We start from the raw sequence: 22,355 nt of genomic DNA on the forward strand, positions 1-22,355 counted from the left end.
TCCTCCCCTTCCTCCAACTCCCCCTATATACCCGTCTCCACACAGAGTATCTCTCTCTGCTTCCTGTCGCTGCGTCGGCAAGGTGGGGGAGCCGAGCTAGCTCGAATACAGATTCTTATGCTTTTGCATCGGATTGGCTGGCTCCCTGATGTGGTTTCTTGGGAATCTTGAAATCTGGGCATAACATATACATATTTTTGAACTATAAATTTATAGTGATACTTCTGACTCCAATCTAGCACCACAAGGTTCATTCTAGTACATATTCCCTTTTATTTATTTGTAACTTCTTTCTCTGATAGTGAGAAGCCTATCTCCATAGAAGTTTGACATAAAAAGAAATCTAGAATTCCAAAATTATGCCATTACCACGATCTACTCCCTTAATACACTGTATTTTTTTAAAATTCCAGCTGGAATGCTACCCCTTCCTCAATCTATTTGCCTTTCAAGACTCAAGTGAGAAACTACCTCTCGCAGAACCCTTCCTGAACTGCTCCTGACCTATTCCCAATCAGCATAGGTCATTTCCTTTGCCTTATAATTTTATCAATCTTTTTTATCAAGAAAGATTCTTGAAGTCAATGGACTTCTTGCCCTCCTAGTAGCTAATATATTGCTTTATAAATAAAAGGAACTCAATAAATTTGTCTTGAATAAAATTGCATGAAGGTTTAAATTTTATCCAAAACACTATCAGTACAAAAAAAAAATGCTTATTATGCAGTCCAAAACTAATTGTCAAGAAAGGACATATCATTTTTTCAGAACCGTGGATTAGTAATTTTAGTTTATTTAAACTCTGAGATTAAACTCAAGTGACATAAAAAAATGGAACCATTAAATAACTTTAAATACTATACATAAAAGGCTCACTATTCTATTATCCAGGAACATGGTGACAGACAAGTCTGTAGGCATGTTAGGATAATCATTGCTACTGTTCTTGGAAGACCTTCAGCCAGGCCTCTGTAGAAACATGTATCCCAGACAATAGGAAAATAGTGTAACAATGACCAAATTCCCAGGGCTCAACATGGACATAGATGTTTGCATCAAGGCAAATTCACTTTAGTAACATTTTTTTCTCTCCTTTTAAGGATATTTTGTTCTTAAAAATCACTAAGATTTAGAGCAAGAATAATGAAGAACAGATTGTATAAATGAGAAGCAATGTCACTTCTGGAAACTGCTCACCAAAGAAACAGAGCAACTTTCACCTGGCACTATTCATCTGTAGTGATTCACATTTTACCACTCCAAAGATAAAAGAAGAAGAAAAAAAAACACACTCGGGTAGAATCATCTTTCCCCCTATCTTACCTATATGTCAGGAGAAAAATAAGCGATATGACAATCCATCTGAGCCCCTGATCTTTCCCTTCTATCTTCCCAGAACCTCGTCTCACCTCCATCTCTGACTTTGCCCTAAAATCTTGCTCACATTTCTGATGTGTATACATATTTGAAATTTGTATATGGATTAAATAAATAACCCCTTTTTTCTGTTAAGCTCTTTTCCCCCTCAAACTACCTCCTCACCTTACTCCTACCTACACAGCCAAACCTTAGTCTCCAGATACTCACTGTTTCCACTTCCTCATCTTCTATTCATCCCTCTGCCCACTTGTCTCTGGCTTCTATTCCTACCATCCTACTGACATTCTCCTGAAGATCTAACTCAAATCCAAGGACCATATCTCAGTTTTTATCATTTTCTGTTGCCATTTGAATTGTTAATTAGTTCCTCATTTTTGAAATTTTATTTTTCCTTGTTTTTTTTTTCTTAAATGGAACTCTTCTGATTCCTTTCCTATCTTTCAAACCATTCTCAGTTTTCTCACTGAATCCCTTCTCTGGCCCTCCACTCACCTCTGTTTCTAGGCATTAGTTAAGTGTCAGTTTCTCTTCTTTCTGTGGGTGAGCTCAGCCACTCTCAAGTCATCAAAGGTCACTTACACCAGATGATTCCCAAAGCTGTATTTTAAGCCCTAACTTTCCTGACTTCCAGTCCTAGAATTTCCATTGCATGCTGGATAGTTTCCTATGTCCCATGAAGACACAACATAACACAGCCCGAATCATATGTATCCTCCTCCTTTACTTCTACCCCTCAAAGTAAGTTTATTTAACCACAAATAATTTTTTTCAAAAGATGAGCTGGCATATGTATTTTTGCTTATATCAAACAAAACCATCTATAATAATAAAAGCGTAATATTCTAATTAGACCAGAGGTCCTTCCGGACGACCTTTCGGACAAAGCCACTGTGGTGGCATGGTGGTGTGGTGGCAGGGGCCAAGGCAGCTGCTGCAATGGCCGGGAGCCGAGCTCCTTGCATGAATTTCATGCATCGGGCCTCTAGTATAACATAAAAGACAGTATGATATAACAAAATGTGTACAATGTCTAAAGTTAAAAAGAGGACTTACAGGTTCTTTTTCTGCCTTTTTTCCAATTCTGCTGGCCATAGGCAATTTATTCACTTCCCTGAGAAATGTACCATCACCTACATTGGCTTATCAAAAATTCTATATAAAATGTCTACCACGTGACGCAGTGCAGAGAGAATGGCATAGAGGCTAAGAGGATATGCCTTGGAGTTTAAATCTAGCTGTTCAAATCTTGTACCACTCACTAGTTGTGTGATCTTGGGCAAGTTATTACACTCTGTCTCTGTTTCCTACTCTCTAAATTGGGGGAAAAGAACCTACCTCATAATATTGTTTTGAGAATTAAAAGAAGTTGCTTGCCCAGTCGTGGCAAGGAACTTCCTCTCTGAAATCAATAAAAATATATGTAAAAAAAAAAAACCAAGAAGAAAAAGGTAAAGATAAAAATTATGAACAACAAAGTGACAACAAATACATATCTATCAACAAGTGAATCTAAAAATCAAGTGAATAAAAAATCTGACGAACAGAATAAACTGGTGAATAGAATAGAATCAGGGGCATAGAAAGGGAGTGGACTGAGAATTCTTGGGGGGAAGGGGGTGTGGGGGGTGTGGGAAGAGACTGGACAAAAATCGTACACCTATGGACGAGGACAGTGGGGGCGGTAAGGGCAGAGGGGTGGGGTGGGAACTGGGTGGAGGGGAGCTATGGGGGGAAAAGAGGAACAACTGTAATAATCTGAACAATAAAGATTTATTTAAAACAAAACAAAACAAAAAAAACAAACGAAAACAACACAAGTTCCTAAATGTCAAGTATGTACTATACTACCTAGCACCTAATAAATGCTCAATAAATCCTTAATGTTATCATCATTATTAATCAGTAAGTAGTATTTCACACAACTCTTTTCTTTGACATGTGGACTTTGTATACACTTTTTCTCATATCTTTAGACACACCCAACTTATCTCTCTTGATCCCTGGCCTTTCTCTGTACATTCTCCTCCATGGCCTTATGCTACAGGTCCCAGTTTAGATGACACTTTCCTCCGTATGCCTTCCCTGACCCCTGGAGCCTGCTCTAGGAGGTTTGTCTCAAGTTCCTAAAATGCTAAATCTAGCCCTGACTGGTGGGGCTCTGTTGGTTGAGCACTGTCCCATGCACCAAAAAAATACAATGTGGACCAGCCAGAGTAGCTCAGTTGGTTGAACGTTGCCCTGTATACCAAAAGATTGCCGGTTCAATTCAGGTCAGGGCACATACTTAGGTTGTGGGTTCGATCCCCAGTCAGGGCGCATATGGAAGGCAACCAGTCAATGTTTCTCTCTCACATCAATGTTTCTTTTTCTCTTTCCCCTTTTCTCTCCATAAGCATGTCTTCAGGTGAGGATTAATCAAAAACAACAATGTGATTGGTGTTGGGGATAGATCCAGTACTCGATCATCATTGATATTTCTATCTCTCCCTTCCTCTCTGAAATATATTTTTATTGATTTCAGAGAGGAAGGGAGAGGGAAAGGGAGAGAGAGATAGAAACAGCAATGATGAGTGAGAATCATTGATCCACTGCCTTTACGCCCCTTATTGGGGATTGAGCCCGCAACCCAAGCATGTGCCATGACTGGGAATCAAACTGTGACCTCCTGGTTCACAGGTCGACACTTAACCACTGATCCACGTGGTCAAACACATGTACTTTTATTGATTTTAAGAGAGGGAGATAGAGAGAGAGAGAGAAACATCGATGTGAGAGAGACACATTGACTGGTTACCCTCACATGCACTCCAACTAGGGGCAGGGAACAAACCCATAACCCAGGTATTTGCCCTTGACCAGGAATCAAACTCTAGATCAGGGGTCCTCAAACTTTTTAAACAGGGGGCCAGTTCACTGTCCCTCAGACTGTTGGAGGGCTGGACTATAGTTTAAAAAAAAAACTATGAACAAATTCCTATGCACACTGCACATATCTTATTTTGAAGTAAAAAAACAAAACGGGAACAAATACAATATTTGTATTTGCATGTGGCCCGCGGGCTGTAGATTGAGGACCCCTGCCTAGATCCTTCTGTGCAGGGGCTAAGACTCTAACCACTTAGCAACTCCAGCCAGTGCAATTCAGGTATTTTCTTACAAATGCTGATTCTTTCAGATAACTATTGGCTTTTCAGATAACAAAGCAAAATAATAATTCTAGAACTAAAAAAAGGAGCTAATGTGAGAAATAAAAGGGGGAAAAATTAATTCAGTAGGTCACAACCTTGAGTGTATATAAGAATCACCTAGGACGTTTAAAATACTGACTTCCAGGTCCCATCCCACAATTCTAATTCATTTGGTCTAGAGTAGGGCCTAGGTCAGTGATGGTGAACCTATGACACTCGTGTCAGAGGTGACACATGAACTCATTTTTTTGGTTGACTTTTCTTTGTTAAATGGCATTTAAATATATAAAATAAATATCAAAAATATAAATCTTTGTTTTACTATGGTTGCAAATATCAAAAAATTTCTATATTTAACACAGCACCAGAGTTAAGTTAGGGTTTTTTAAAATGCTGACACGCCGAGCTCAAAAGGTTCGCCATCACTGGACAGTAGACCAATGCCTCATGATAATAAAAATGAGTTATTTTTATTCTTTGTCCCCCCTAGTTTGGCTTGTTGCTGAATTTAAAATCTACAAGCTCAAAAAAATGGAACCTGAATAGAAATTCCAATTTATTTTTATCTATTGAAGATGAGGTCACTATAATTTATTGAGATATCAGTTAAAGCAGGAAGCCAACAGGCTTGGGCTCTAATCTTTCTTCTGCCACTAATTAGCAGTATCATCTGCTGAAGAAATCATCTCTCAGGGCCTTAATTTCCTCTGTGTGTAAAATTAAGGGGATAAAATAGCCTAGAGCAGCGGTTCTCAACCTGTGGGTCGCAACCACTTTGGGGGTTGAACAACCCTTTCACAGGGGTTGCCTAAGACCATTGGAAAACACATACATAATTACATATTATTTTTGTGATTAATCACTATGCTTTAATTATGTTCAATTTGTAACAATGAAATTGGGGGTCATCACAACATGAGGAACTGTATTAAAGGGTCGCGGCATTAGGAAGGTTGAGAACCACTGGCCTAGAGTTTTTCTAGTAACAGGTCACAAAATTAGTGAGTTGTGAAATCATTTCAGTGGGACAGAACCAACATGTTTATTTGATTGCGTTAATGAAAAAGAATAGAATGAAAATAGAAAATGTCAGAGTGTATCACACATAGTATAGGTATTCTTTTTTTTTTTTTTTTTTAATATATTTTATTGATTTTTTACAGAGAGGAAGGGAGAGAGACAGAGAGCCAGAAACATCGATGAGAGAGAAACACCGATCAGCCGCCTCCTGCACATCTCCTACTGGGGATGTGCCCGCAACCCAGGCACATGCCCTTGACCGGAATCGAACCCGGGACCCTTCAGTCCGCAGGCCGACGCTCTATCCACTGAGCCAAACTGGTTTCGGCTAGGTATTCTTTTATAAAGCTTTTGTTTATGTGTGTGTATATATAAACTGGGTAAGAAAGTAAAATTTTTTGTTATTGTGGGATGTGGTTAAGAATTATTGTTTGAAAAGAAAAATATTGCTTGACAAGTGTTGGTGAGGATGAAACTGAAACCCTCATATGCTGCTGATGGGAATGTAAAATGATGCGGTTGCTTTGGAAAATAACTGGCATTTCCTCAAAAGGTTAAACATGTAATTATCAAATGACTCAACATTTCCACTCCTAGATATATGTGGTGGTGGGGGGTGTTGTATCTTCAAGAGAAATAAAAACACATGTCCACATAAAAACTTGTACATGGATGTTCATAAAGTATTATTCATAATGGCCCCAAAGTGGAAACATTCCAAATGTTCATCAACTGATTAGTAGACAAACAAAATGTGGTCTATCCATATAAAGGTACATATATAATTGGGCCATGAAAAGAAATGAAATACCGATACATGCCACAATATTGGATGAAAGTTGAAAAATTATGACACAGGTCTCTTTAAACCATTAAATTTTTAATTTTATAATTATTAGAAAAACTACCTCTTTTTAAATGTTTGTTCTGACTACTTTGAGCAATTACTTCTTGTATTTTAATTCAAAAGTCAAATTAAACATAAATCACTGTGTTAGTAAAAATGTTACTAAATTGCAAAAAGGATAAGTCCAGATATAATGGTCGGGCCTTTATAAGGTTCTTGCACAATTAAAAAATTTTAATCTTTAATTGTGTTAGTGGTTTTCAAAAGAGTTTCAGCAGCCAAGGTGGATCCATCAGCATCCCTCCTTTCTCCGCACAGCCCCACCTTCCTTCATCCTCCTCCTTTCCTTTGGGGGCCTCCTCCTCCAGAGGTCTCAACAAGCACTCCAACCCAGAGCTGTCATTTTCTTCAGTAACTTCCTTAGTCAGAGTGATTGATCAAGAGATGGGCCTGCTTATCATAAACAATAAGAAATAGAAGTCTGGCCCTAACTGGTTTGGCTCAATGGATAGAGCGTCGGCCTGCGGACTCAAGGGTCCCAGGTTTGATTCCGGTCAAGGGCATGTACATACCCAGTAGGGAGTGTGCAGGAGGCAGCTGATTGATGTTTCTCTCTCATTGATGTTTCTAACTCTCTATCCCTCTCCCTTCCTCTCTGTAAGAAATCAATTAAAAAAAAAGAAGAAGAAAGAAAGAAATAGAAGTCTGGCCCTAGCTGGTTTGGCCCTAGCTGGTTTGGATAGAGCATCGGCCTGTGGACCGAAGGGTCCCAGGTTCCATTCTGATCAAGGGGCATGTACCTTGGTTGCAGGCTTCTCCCTGGCCGGGGGCTTGTGCAGGATGCAACCAATTGATGTGTTTCTCTCACATCACTAGTTCTCTCTGTCTTTCCCTCTCTCTTCCACTCTCTCTAAAAATCAGTGGGAAAATATCCTCGGGTTAGGGAGAAGAGAGAGAGATGGGGGCGGGAAAGGAAGGAAGGAAGGAAGGAAGGAAGGAAGGAAGGAAGGAAGGAGAAATCTGGTCTGACAGGTGTGGCTCAGTTGGTTGAGTGGTGACACATGCACCAAGAGGTTGCCAGTTTGATAACCTGGCAGGGCACATGCCCCAGATGCGAGCTTGATCCCCAGTAGAGGCAGCTAATAGCTGATTCTCTCTCATCAATGTTTTTCTACTCTCCCTCTCCTTTCCTCTGTCTATAAAAAAAAAAAATCAATAAAAACATATTTTAAAAAAAGAAATAGAAGTCTGCCTGCTCTTGTCCACCCCTTCCCCCAAGTCCATTCTACTTCCCAAAGATAACCTCTGTCACAGTTTGGAATATAAGCTTCCTGATATGTGATAGTAATAATAATAACACTAAACACCTATCTCTATGTGTCAGTCTCTGTTCTAAACATTCTACATATTGTATGTCATTTTATCTTCACAATAAGTCATGAGGTGGATATTATTATGATGCTAATTTTACAAATGAGAAAACTCAGGCACAGAGATGCTAACACACATCGTGCACAAACACACATTTTTTAAAAAAATTACAATGGTCTTATGTTAAAGTGCTTTATAGCCATTATTTATTTCCTCTTGGACATCTTCCCACATCAGGACATACAGATCTACTCCAACCTTTCAGGACCACTTATTATTGCACTCCAAAATAGTCTTATTTAACCAGGTCCCTGTCAATGAACATTTAGGTGGCTTTAGGTTCTTCATTATTAAGAGCAAGGCTGTAATGAACACGCCTCTGCCATTGCCTACGTGGAGATGTGCATCTATGGTATAAATTCCCAGAAGCAGCATTTGTAGTTCAAAAGGCCTATGCATTAAAATTTTAATAGACATTCCCAAATGTTTCTCCAGAAAAGTTGCATGAGTTTATATATATTTTTGCATCAATTTATATTTGAACCATCAGCTAAAAGAGAAAGCCTATTCTCCACATCCTTGTCAATATTAAGCATTAGTAAACATTTTTAATTTTTTCCAATCTGCTAGATGTGGGAAAAATTGTTTTAGTTTTTATTCCTTTAATCATGGGGGAGGTTGAGTATATTTTCAAATGTGAATTGGCCACTCAATACATTTACTTTTCGATTATAAATTGTTTATTATCTCTACAACTTAATTACTTTTTAAAATTGCACAAGGACTTTCTGAATATCATGTGTAATTCATTGTACAATTCAAATTGCCTCTCACAGCAGCTGTCCTTTCCTGGTGTCTGATTCCTATCCAGATCTCATTAATATTCTTTCTACATAGAATTGTTGCTTGCCTATACAGATGAGATCCTCGTTTCTGTAGAGTTCCCTTTTGTGGGACATCCACCCCTTGACTGCTCATTAATATTCCCGCTAGAGCACAGTCTTCTGAGAAGTCTGACTGACACTACATGACAATCCAGGCATTGAGATTACTGTTTGGGGTTGTGCTCCAGCTGCTACCCTCAACTCTAATGCCTCTCAGTTGTGAGGGGGAGGGAGGGTATGTGTGAAGGGAGGGTGCTCTGAATATCAGGATTATATTTGGAATGTGAATATCTTATGTGGAGTCCAAACACATCTAATTTTTCTGAAAAGGGTCCCCTACCTTCCAATGTAAAAACAGATTTGAGACTTTAGTTTTGGCTTGATCCCAGAGTTATTAGGCCAGAGCAGGGAGGCAGACACAGACCGTAATCATCCACCTTCTAGATAAGCGGTTCTCAACCTGTGGGTCGCGACCCCTTTGGGGGTCGAACGACCCTTTCACAGGGGTCGCCTAAGGCCATTGGAAAACACATATATAATTACATGTTGTTTTTGTGATTAATCACTATGCTTTAATTATGTTCAATTTATAACAATGAAATTGGGGGGTCACCACAACATGAGGAACTGTATTAAAGGGTCGCGGCATTAGGAAGGTTGAGAACCACTGATCTAGATGGACTGTGTCAGAATCAAGCAAAAGTTTGGACCACCTTAGCATAAGCCTGGGGATCAGTTATTGAGTACCAGTCTTATGCAAGGTGATTCATTCCAGCTGATCTTATTCACTTAATCCTATGATACCATGAAACAAATATTATTGTTCTCATTTTACAGGGGGAGAAATCGAGGCTCAGAGGTTAAATAGATTGCTCAAGGTCACACAGCTAGTAAGAGGCAGAGCCAGCATTTTGAAACAGTCTAAGAGATCCTAATGTCCATGTTCTAACAACTTACTGCAAACAACATCTTCCCAGAACCTGAGGGGTAGTCTGGGCCAGTCTTATCCTCCTAAGTATCTCAAAACTAGAAATGGTGGGAGCATTATCTCAATCCATTGAGATTTTGCTTCCTGGCAACTTTGACAGTTTGGCTCAAATAAACTCACAAAAAAGTCTCCAAAATAGAAAAGGAAACTAGAAATGGTAATGCTTCAGATCTAGGCCAACTCTGCCCAGGTTCCTTTCAGCTCAGGCCTACATCTTCAGCCTACCACTTACTTATTAGGTAACACTAGGAAAAAAGCCTTAGCCTCATCATCTCTAAAATGTTCTTTTAGCCAGGCTGGTGTGCCTCAATGGTTGAGCGTCACGGTTCTGGGTCAGGGCACATGCCTAGGTTGTGGGCTCAATCCCCAGTGGGGGGCATGAAGGAAGCAGCTGATCAATGATTCCCTCTCATCATTGATGTTCCTATCTCTCTCTCCTCCTTTCCTCTCTGAAATCAATACAAAATATTTTTAAAAATAAAGTGTTCTTTTAGCTCAGTGCTAAAATATGTGCTTAAAAATAATGATTGTGATGATAAAAGTAGCTAACATTTATGGAACGTTTACCATATGTCAGATACTGTTTTAATTGTTTTGCACTCAGTAACACACTCAGAATATTATGGTCCCATTTTACATATGTAGAAACTGAGATCTAGAGAGGTTAAATAAATGTTATCTCTTATTCATATTTTAGGAGGCTGGCATGGAAACAAAATGATCTCTAGTGCAGAGAATAAAGTTCTACTGTACACTGCATTTCAGGGTCAACTTATTTCTGTTAAATCTGCAATTTAAGAGACAGTATCTCTAATACTTTGAGAAACTGGGTAGTGATTACTAGGAACTCCAGATCTGCTCAAAACCCTGACACCATTTCTCTGCACCAAAACATCTAAATCTGTCAAATTATACCTTGTAAGGGCAAAATTTTAGGTGTTCTCAACACCTTTGTAAAAACTCTTTAGTTGAAAATGATATAACGATCACCTTACATGTCTTTTACTTTACTCATTCACTTGAGTGTCTTCTTGCACTTTTGAAACCCAAATTAGCTTTTTACAAAAATGTGGTAATCTTTTTTGTTGTTGTCGTGAGAGAACATTTATTGGGTAAATTACAGAGGTAGAAAAAGTAATTCCTAGAAGAAATAGGTTTAGGAAACAAGTTCTAGAGGTAAAGGGAGGGCCATTGGAGTTTGGGAGTGAGGAAGCTAATGGTAATGTGCCTGGGGCAGGGGAGGGGGAATGGGGAGAAGGGAGAGGGCAGGGAGAGGCACCAGCATGCTCCGGGAGGGAGAGCGCCCTGGTCATCTTCATATATCTTACTCAGTGAAAAGAATAACTTCCTGTTGCAGCCTTTAAAAACTGACTTTGGTTTAAAATTTTTAGGTCATAAAGAATCATATCTTTTTTTTTCTTTAAATTACGAAATTACTAGATCTAATCCAAGTTTAATTCTATGTCTCTCTCTCAAATCTAATTTGTTATATATTCACTTAGTTGTTCTCCTTCCCTTCCACCCAGTTGATAATTAACTCATTGTAAGGGCAACATAATCCAAGTGAGTAAGGCTTTTTTTCATACATAGTAAGTAAAATCTCTTTCAGAAAGTAGAAAAACAGATAATTTTGATAGTAACCTCCAATTTAAGGGGAAAAGTAGAGAAAAGCATAGTTAATTGGAAAAAGAATGTGGAAATTTAGAGTCGACCAAGGCCACAAAAGCATAGGTTTACTCTGAACAGCCTGTTTCTCCTTTAACCTTTGTACCATTCCATACTTTATCATCAGATGCATCAAATATCAGTGCCCGGAACTGTGCAGGGGCTCAATAAATATGTTATACAAATGAAAAACAGTACTATGCTAGTTCTCAGTTGCCATATATCTTGACAAAGGCCCTCCTACATAATTGAATGTCTGCCTATATGCTCACAGGTCTTGTCAATTACATGCTTAATTAAGACAAAGTGGATAATTAAAGAGTCTTCTTCACAATGTCAAAGCAGAAGAAATATAAACAATTATTTTAAGAAGGCTGCTTCCGTTAAAGATATACCTCCTTATACAGTCCTTTGTCCTTAATAATTAAGCAAGATTTCTCCAAATACAGGGCTTCTTAGTTTCACTCCTGGCCATTTCCAGGAAGGGCCTGGCTTCCATTCTTCTTATCTGAAATTTTAGATGGTGTGTTTTTTTCAGGTCTTGCTCAATCTGAAAAGCCAACTCAGATCAATTTAACCAATCCCTTAAGCAGGAGAATTAAAACGGGTTTACTGAAAAGTGACTCTTCTCTAGGTAAGTTCTCTAATCTTTCCTTTCTGAAAAAAATCTGAGAAGCTAACACGGAACAATGCTTTAATCAAGGACAAGGACAGCCAAAGCTGTTCACATAAAGAATTACCAAATCACACAGCCACAGAAGTGATAAAATTCTGCTAATCTTAACTGATGCTATGGATCTTATTTCTTAATGAGGACTGGTTATAAACATATTAATGTTAGTGTTTTAATTAAATTGTAATGTTTACCTTCTAAAATTACATCAAATTATGGTGCTGTTTAAAAAGCTATTGGGAGAGATTTATTGAGGGATCTTTTAGTTGGGATGGGAAATCAATTTCTTTGGGTCTCAGGTTCTTCATCTAAAAAACAGATAATAATTCACATGGCTATGAGGATTAAATTAGAGCAGTGGTTCTCAACCTTCCTAATGCCATGACCCTTTAATACAGTTCCTCATGTTGTGGTGACCCCCAACCATAAAATTATTTTCGTTGCTACTTCATAACTGTAATTTTGCTACTATTATGAATCATAATGTAAATATCTGATATGCAGGATGTATTTTCATTGTTACAAATTGAACATAATTAAAGCATAGTGATTAATCACAAAAACAATATGTAATTACATATGTGTTTTCTGATGGTCTTAGGCGACCCCTGTGAAAGGGTCGTTCGACCCCCAAAGGCAGCGGTTCTCAACCTGTGGGTCACGACCCCTTTGGGGGTCAAACGACCCTTTCACAGGAGTCGCCTAAGACCATCGAAAAACACATATATAATTACATATTGTTTTTGTGATTAATCACTACACTTTAATTATGTTCAATTTGTAACAATGAAATTGGGGGTCACCACAACATGAGGAACTGTATTAAAGAGTCGCGGCATTAGGAAGGTTGAGAACCACTGCCCAAAGGGGTTGCGACCCACAGGTTGAGAACCGCTGAATTAGAGGGTAAAAGTATTTTGAAAAATCATAAATTGCTATTATTATTTTAAATAAAATTTTTGTTCAGTTTCCAGAAAAAAATGGAATTAAAAAATAAGGTTACCCAATGAAGAGAAATAGGAAGATATTAGAACTGATTAGTTACACTGTCTGGCTCAACTAGTTGTTAACAAAAAACCCTTGTTTAAAATTGTTGTTGACAGCCCTTCCAATCAATACACTGTCCTATTTCAGGGTGTATAGTAAGTATAATGAAAATATACTTTTCTTGAAGATTTTCTGTGGCTTCCTTACTTTTCATCTAGAGAAGGAAAGCAGAAGAATACTTCTGGTTTCTTGAAGATTCTAGTCAGTTGGATTCTAGTTTTGCTATACTTGCTTTTAAAAATGTAATGAGTGTTAAAAGGCTAGTATTGGCCCTAGCTGGTTTGGGTCAGTGGATAGAGCATCAGCCTGAGGACTGAAGGGTCCCGGGTTCGAGTACGAACAAGGGCACATGCACAGGTTGCAGGCTCGATCCCAGAAGGGGACATGCAGAAGGCAGCCAATCAATGATTCTCTTTCATCATTGATGTTTCTATCTCTCTCCTTCTCCCTTCCCCTTTCTGAAACCAATTAAAAAAATAAAAAATGAAAAAAGACTAGTATTGGCTAGCAGTAATAACCCTGGAAGGAGACGCTGACAGGTAGTAAAACAGTGGCCTGGATCCCGGGAACACCTTGGAAAACCTGCACTCAGATGGAACTGAACCCTGCCTATCACAATAACCAAACCTTTGTCCTGCAGCCTTCAGAAGTCCTCAGAGACTGCTACCTGATTTGAACCCTCATGGAACTACCTCAGCTGTTGTCCATTAAAACAACAACAACAAAGCCTTGGATTGTGAACCAAAATAAGAATTGTTATAGTGAGAAGCCTATCTTCAAGCCTTATTAATTCATTCAACAAGTATTTATTGAGCACTTAACCATGTGTCAAGCAGATTTGTTAAAAATACAACCTTAAAAGTGACAGACAAGGTCTCTGCTCTCATGTAGCTTCCATTCTACTGTGGAAGCAGGACAATTAAATACTGTGATTAATGCTGTGAAGAAAGACAAAAAGAGTAACTGGAGTGGTAGTAGGGAAGGGGGCAGATGTTTTAGATAGTGGTCAGGGAGGGCCTCTTTGAGTAAATGACATTTGAGTGAAACCTGAATGATGGGGAGGAGGGAGGCAGCCAACCAGGTGAGGAGAAGAGATGGAAGAGGTTTCCAGGCAGAGAAAACAGCAAAGGTAAAGGCCCTGAGGCAGGAAAAATATGGCTAGTGAGTGGGTGAGAAGTCTGAGGTGATCACAGAGATGAATGAGAGCCAGACTGAATAAGGATTTACAAGCAATGGTTAAGATATTTCAAAAATATTTTTATTAATTTCAGAGAGGAAGGGAGAAGGAGAGAAAGAGAGATCAATGATCAGAAAGAATCATTGGTTTTTCCCCCAATAGGGAAAGAGCCCTAAATCCAGGTATGTGCCCTCACCAGGGAATCAAACCGTGACCTCCTGGTTCATAAGTTGACATTCAACCACTGAGCAACACGGGCCGGACAGCAATGAATGGTTAAGATTTCAATTTTATTCTAAGTGTGATATGAAGCTGAACATTGTTACATAATAATATTTGCAAGATGAGATATATTTCATGTACTGAGTATTTAATTGCTTATTATATGAATAATAGCTATGAAATGAAGAGGCAAGGTTCTCACTTAGGCTTATAATCTTTTAAGGAAGCAATAATTCATAAATAGTGACAGCATAAAGGTAAAAAAAAAAGAAGTAAACATAAAGTGCTAAGTGAAGACTAAGCAGGGAGCCACTGATTCAACTAAGAGAAATTAGAAAAGGCTTTTTTTCCTTTAAATTGGCTTTTTTTTTTTTTTTTTGAGCTCTTAAGGAGAAGGATTTTAGCAGGAGTTGGGGGAGGAGCATAAGGCTGTGGGAACTGCATGAGCAAAGGCACAGAGGCAGGAAAAGACTGGGTGGGTCCAGGAAATCACGAATCATTGTTTAACTACAGTGCCAGGAGGGTGGGTATGATGTGGGAGATAAGCCTGGAAAAATAGGCTGCCAGGGTGTGGGAGTGGGGTCCTGAGTGGCATGCAGAGAAACTTACTTACTTGACTTGGGCAATGGTTCCCCTTAAGTGTGTGAATTAATCTCTTGAGGTACTTCCATCACCCAGCTATATTGATTTGTCCATTTCTGTAGGACCGGGGAATCTAGCTCTTTAACCAATACCCCATGTGATTCTGAAACATGTAATTGAGGAAAGCATACTTTGAAAATCAGTGTTCTATATTTTTTTAATGACTGAAAAAGAAAAACAAGCCAACTCTAAAGATGCTCAGCAACTTTAGCAAAAAAGGGGAATCTGAATTAGAAGACAGGAAAGAGGCATTATCACTGTTGGGGTAGAATAAACCAATGTTAGTGATTAAATGTGGGAGGAGAAAAGGACTGAAGCATTCAAGACAATTCAAGCTTTTTTCTTAGGAAAACTAGGTGGATGCAGGTGCCTGGTATACAGTAGGTCCTCGGGTTATGTCAGAGATCCGTTCCTACGGCGCCACATAACTCGATTTTCGCGTAAGTCGGAACCCACCTACATAAGCACCTACGTCACTCACATGGAGCACATACTCAACAGTAATGAAGTGAAACAGTAAAAAAAAATTTTAAAGAAAGATAACAATTCCTGACCTTTACTTGTGGTAAATAAATAATAAAAAACATAAAGCACATATGTACATACATTGAAATAATGGAACTTTTTTTATATATAAATAAATGGGAGATGGAGACATAACCACAAAACAACATAGATCGAGTCCAACATAACCCGAGGGCTGCCTATATAGGGATTACCCACATGGTCTACCAGGTAGTTGGAAATATGGATTTGAAGCTCAGAAATATGCAAAGGCACTAAACATATTGCTTTGGTATTCCAAAGTAAAAAAGAAAAATTAAAAATCCTATATAATAAAAGTGTAGTATGCAAATTGTCCCCTCGACCGGGAGTTTGTCTGGGAGTTCGACCAGGGGGAAGGGAGGGAGGCCCCGGGCCAGCAGCCAGCAGCTGCTAGGGACCCTACCAGTGCACAAATTTCATGCACAGGGCCTCTAGTTAAATATAAAAAGTAAAACCATAAAAATTAGAAGCAAATTGAAGTGAATACTTAATCCACCTCTGGATGACAAAAGACTTTTAAGCATGAAAGCAAGAAAAAAATCCCAAAGAAAAAGATCTATAGATAATAATAAATCATGTACAAAATTAAAAGACAATTAACTAGTTAAACAAAAGAACTGATATTCTTAAAATGAAGAGCTTATACACACATCACAAAGAAAAACACTAAGGGTAGTTTCTCTGTGAAATGGTGAAAGTTGTTAAATAACTTGTCATGGCAACTTAAACCTCTTATAACATAAGACTTGCTTTACATTCACTAGAGATGATGGTGCTTTGTGGCATAGATCAGCAGGGCTTTTCAGACTTACTTTACCAAGTTGCCAAGTGTCAATCTATGCAACTTCTATTGTCCGGTGGGTGCAAACCATTAAATTGCCACTAGGCTGCGTTAAGCCTTGCTACCCCTGTGAAAATTGCCTTTGCTGTACCCAGTCTTTCCTCAGATTCTGTATATTTAAAATGGATGAAGATTAGGAATAGGAGATAAAATAATTTCAGAATATACAGTGAGCAGTGATCAAAAGTCATCCAGGTTGTATGGACTTTGGAATCAAGAGCCCAACCTTCTTACTTTACAGATGAAGCTCAGAGAGGATGAATGATTTACTCAGGATAACCTAAGTGGTTAGTTTCCAACACCAAGTTGGGAATCCTGACTCCTAAGCTAGCCAGCACCCTTTTTGTTTGCAGTGCTGCTTCAGCCATCACAAGCTCTGGCTTCTCATAGCAATGGGCATTTAAAACACCACAATTTACACTTCTTGTACACTTTCTACTTTGTCACTCCACTTACTCAATTTGGCTTAATACAGACCTATAGTCCCTCCCCCAAATAAATGAAAGAACCCCAGAGAGAAAAACAACATAATTATAATGTTAAGGCCCAAATAAAAATGGGAATGAATTAAACAAATTACAATTCATAGAAGAAGAAATTGAAATGAATGTATGAAGAGTGTTCACTCTCACTAACAAAGAAATACAAATCAAATAACTCTTGCTTATCAAATTAGTAAAGATTAAAAAAAAATTCAATGTTATGAAGAATGCAATATGATGAGCACTCACAATCACTGCAGGTGAGAATGTTAATTAGCCTAGTCTTCATGAAAAGGGATTTGGCAGGAGGTTTAGTAATTTTAAATTGTCATGCCCTTTGACACAGTAATTCAACTTCTGGGAATCTAACCTAAGGAAATAATGAGTGATTTGTACAAAGATTTATGCATAAACTTATTCTCAAATTTTTTCACTTATTAATAATGTAACAATCAAACCACCCAAGTGCATAGTTAAATTATGTGACATCAATGCAATATGGCATAAAACATCCACTAAAATTGTTTTAAAATGATTTTCATGCCATAAAAAACTATGATATAATGTAAAGTAAATAAAAAAGCAGATACAAAACTGTATCTACTGTAATAGTATGAACCCAATTAGCTGTGTGTTTGTGAGTGTGTGTATGTTTGTGCATCAAAGAAAAAAAAGACTGAAATGAAATACATCAAATTATAGTTCTCTCTGGAACATATAAAATATTTTATCTTCTTTATAATTAATTTGTCCCAGGTTTTTTATAATTAGTATATGTACTTCTTATTTTCTAAATGTGAATGTATAGTTGTATTTGTGAAAATAAAACAAGAATTGTATATATGTATATTATATTATTAATGTGTGTTTTTTAAATGTATTTTTGTTGATTTCAGAGAGGAAGGGAGAGGGAGAGAGAGATAGAAACATCAATGAAGAGAGAGAATCATTGACCAGCTGCCTCCTGCACGCCCCCCACTGGGGATCGAGCCTGCAACCCAGGCATGTGCCCTGACCGGGAATTGAACTGTGACCTTCTGGTTCATAGGTCCACGCTCAACCACTGAGCCACACCAGCTGGCTTACCGTGTGTTGTGTTTTTTTTTTAAGATAAATTTGCACGTCACTCGCATGGAGGTGTTAAAGCAGATAAAATTGCACAGGGAAAGAGTATAATGAGAATAAGATTCTGGACAGGGCCATGGCAAATACCCACATTTAAGGGGCAAAAAGATTGTGAGCTAATGAAGGACCATGGGAGGAAGTGGTTTGAATAGAAGATGGAGAACCAGGTAGAGTCACATCAAGAAAGCCAAATGAAAGGAAGAACCAGAAAAGTTGTCCTCTTGGTCAAATGTTGCCACGTGGTAAGGATAGTGACAGGGCCATTAGAGGGAAATCACTGGGACTATGTACAGGCAGACAGATTTCCTCTAGTACTGGAGATGGAAGCTAAATCTGAGCAAGTGTTACCTGTTCAGTAAAACTGACTATGAGGAAAAGAACTCCTGGGCCATTTGCTTGATTTCAATTTATGGAAGAAAAAAAAATTGTAGAAAGCTAAAGCCAAGTAAAAGCATATCTGGGTTACTGATCTATAGGTAATGAAACAAAAATTGGCAATACTTTGGCATGCAAGAGAAAACATGTTTGAGAGATTGTAAGATTTTTAAATAGTAAGCTCTGTTATAGGATAAATAAGAGAGAAAAAACAGTTCCACACTTGTTATCACAAGTACAAAAAAGTTGCATTTTTTTCTAAATATGAAAGTTTTTGGTGTCAGAGTAGCATTATTAAGAAATTCTTTGAAAGAAAATAAAAATAACCTAAATTTTTATGGTATCATGTTAACTTCTTATAACTGGACATGTGAAGTCTCTAGAAACGTTTTCAAGTTTAAGGAAGTCATTTGACATGCTGAATAATGAATTGCTTGTTGGGTCAAACCTTGTCCTTTTTATGAAAAGAGGTCTTCATTAGCACAGTAACTTGACTGAGGCTCAAGGACTTTGCATCCAGCCATAGAATAAACATATCAGTATGGTCCTACCAAGAGCACCAATTACCACAGAATCTCAATTCTGTAATCATTAAGTAGAAATTACTCAATTTACAACCACTCATTTGTTACTAAAGAACTTTAAGAGTCTGTGTTAAGTGATTTAACGTCACCTAGAGATTACTGTACACAATCTAAAATAAAGTACTTTAACTTCCTATCAAAAAAATACACTGAAAGACCAGAACAACCTTTAAAAAACAACAACAGTCTTTTCTTATGGAAATTCCTGACTTCAGAACCAAGTTACACACCTTTCTATCTGCAAAAAGAGTACAATTTCAATCTAAATGAAGATCATCTACTTCTGAGTGTATGGAATTAAGAATGCCCGAAACTAGTTTGATGGTCAATATAAATAATGACAAATTCTCCCAATCTGTGGTTAGGTGGCCTTTTATGGCAAACTTGTCCAATGATCTCCCATACTCTCAACATTCTTTTTTGTCTGTGTGTCTTTGAAGAACTTCTGTACTTGAAAACATCGTAAGAAAACAATGTAATCATTGTAGGTACCCAAATTACATGCAAATATACCTTTCTAAAAATTCCTGGTGGAGACCACTTTCCTAGAGTGTAAACAGAAAGAAAAGAGGTGAGCAATGTCAAAGAAACATGTTCAACAAGTATCATGGCTCAAATTACCAAACGAAACAACCAACATCTGTATTATTAACTCACAATTCTACTTAAAAAATGAAAAACATAGTTACAGAGAAGGGACCATGTCATGTTCATCCTCTGTATACTAGGGCACTGGCACACAACAGGCAATTTTAAAAAGCCTACAGTTATATGACGAGCACTCAAGACTGCTACAGACTTCAGATAATCAAAACTCTACAAAGAATCTTCAAACACTTCTGACTCTTTCCTTCTCCACCTATCTATCCACCCTATCCCCACCGCCAAAGAAAAAAGAAAGAGAAAGACATTTTGAGGACACCTTAGCAAGAAAAAGTATCCTCTGTTACCAAGGTATGCTGTTAATAGAATTGCTTTCACTTCTGAAGCTTTCTTTTCTTAGAATTATTAGAAGGTTGAAATCTGGCCCACCTTTAACCAGATTCTAGAACAGCCGTTGGCAAACTACGGCCCGCGGGCCGGATCTGGCCCCTTTGAAATGAATAAAACTTAAAAAAAAAAAGGCCGTACCCTTTTATGTAATGATGTTTACTTTGAATTTATATTAGTTCACACAAACACTCCATCCATGCTTTTGTTCCGGCCCTCCGGTCCAGTTTAAGAACCCATTGTGGCCCTCGAGTCAAAAAGTTTGCCCACCCCTGTTCTAGAACGAAGTTTGAATGTACCAAGTTAAACAAAGTTACACAATGGAGCAATTTTTACAAAATGGCACTGCTTTACTAATGTTGCCAATACTCTATTCTCTTCCCAGTAGCTCTACAGTTCAGGAACTACCTGATAACAACACTTCCAGGCTCATTAGAGAACAGTGAAAATAGCTCCACCAACTATTTACTGAACTGCTACAGTGCTAACAACAGGACATAAGGCCATCTTGAAAAGGCCATAATGGTGACAGAATGCAAGGTAAGAAATAGGAATGATACAAATTCATGAATTGAAGAGAACCCTATTACTCAAAGGTTTTTACTATTGTGGTTGTTTACTTTTTTGTTTTGTTTTTAAGGAAAACTAAAAGAATTAAAAAACAAACACACAAACACAAACTATTCTCCGTGCTCCCATAGCACTCTGGGCTGATATATAGTATAGCATTGGCCTCACTAATATTGTAAATTATAGACACTGATCTACCTAACCCTTTTGATTTTAAGCCCTTTTACAGTTGGCCATTTGGAACTTTGAATCTACAGTAGGACTGACAAAACAAGAGGCACTTAATAAATGTATGGTAAAAAGAGAGAGAGAGAGAAATGTTTTTAAAGTAATTACATATTGCCATGTTACTTGTTTTTCTATTGATGCAAAACAAGGAAATATATGTGCATGCACAGCTTTCTTTATTTTTTCCTTTAAAACCTTCTCCCCTGTTAACTCTGCAACTTCTTGAAGGGCTACTTAAAACGTGATCATCCTTCATCCAGGCTATAACTCCACAGGAACTTAGAAATGTTGGCTAAGGGTCATCTTCTTTTGTGTATACATCAAACCTCAAAAGAAAGTGCTACTTCACAGTTCCTAGAACTGTGAATTCACCATTTGTGAATAGTATTAGTAATTATGCAGATAAAAAGTATTCTATTTAACCACTGAAATCAAGAGCAAAAGGAAGACTCTTTCATTCAAAAGAAGACACCCCGCCCCCCCTACAGAGGCATTGTCTTAAAGGCTGATAACTCTCTAAGTACCTAGACTAACTTAACAGGTCAAGTTGACAGGACCATCTGGATTAGGTAGGCTTTTGAAAGCTGGAATTAAGTGAAAGACAATAGTAGTTCAACTATCTCTCGCCAGGATCAGCTAAACTCAGTTGTTGTAAGCGCCAGAAGGAGGCAAGGACAAGCGCCAGATGGTTCGCTCCTAGCACCTACAACTTCAGGGCTAGTAGGTGTCGTCAGGGTGTACAGTTACCTCATATTAACACCTACGTAGGTTAGTGACAGGTGCCAGCAATACATACACGATAGCGATGCGAGGATGGTACATCCGGCTGCAAGGACTGCTATGTTCTCAACACAAGGATGTAAGTGTCTCACACAGAGTTTAACTGGCAGAATGGAAAGGCAGAAAAGTCAAAGAGCGAGGGAATGGCTGGAAATAAAGAAGGGACATGAGCAGTTGAATATCATAATAGTATGTCCTTGGGATATTCTTTTGAATATAGATGAACGGTCACCCCCTTCCACCACATCAAAACATATAGAGTTAGAAAGGAGTGCTCCCGATTTAAGAAGAGGGCGTTCCTACCAGTTTTCTCCCTCAGGCAGCAAAGGCTCAGCCCTATGTCATTACTTCCAACCCCAGAGCAGTACCCAAAAGTGAAGAAAGAGCAGAGACTCCGCGGTTCCTCCACTCCCGCTTCCGAGGGTACGGGGTCCGCCCTCCCTGTGCGCCCCCGGCCCCTGAGTCGCGGGAGGGAGAAGGTGTGGAGGAAAGCCGAGGTCCGCGCACTTCACTCTTCGGCTGTGGAGGATGCGGGGAGGGAAGGCCCTTACCTGGCTGAAAGCGGTCTTTTCTCTGCGCCGGCACCAGCCTTGCCCGGATCCCAGGCGCTCTGCCTCGCCCAGGCGCCTCTGGCCCTCGGCGCACCCTGTCGCGACCTGGCCGCGGCCCCTCCAGCTCCTGCGGCCCCGCCCCGGGCCGGCTCCGAGCCCCGCCCCGGCCCCGCCCACCC

General features: G+C 38.7%; 1 protein-coding gene across 2 annotated transcripts in view; it reads right to left on the reverse strand.

Annotated features, from left to right (window-relative positions):
- LIMA1 (LIM domain and actin binding 1) overlaps window positions 1-22,241 on the reverse strand; it is a 93,910-nt gene extending 71,669 nt beyond the window's left edge. For both annotated transcript variants that reach the window (XM_006091551.3, XM_006091550.2), the window contains exon 1: window positions 22,177-22,241. The gene's annotated coding sequence lies outside the window, so the exon portion shown is untranslated. The remainder of the gene's footprint in view (window positions 1-22,176) is intronic.
- Window positions 22,242-22,355: the final 114 nt, after the last annotated feature.

This window comes from Myotis lucifugus, unplaced genomic scaffold (genome assembly GCF_000147115.1).
Source record: "Myotis lucifugus unplaced genomic scaffold, Myoluc2.0 scaffold_91, whole genome shotgun sequence".
Taxonomy (NCBI): domain Eukaryota; kingdom Metazoa; phylum Chordata; class Mammalia; order Chiroptera; family Vespertilionidae; genus Myotis; species Myotis lucifugus.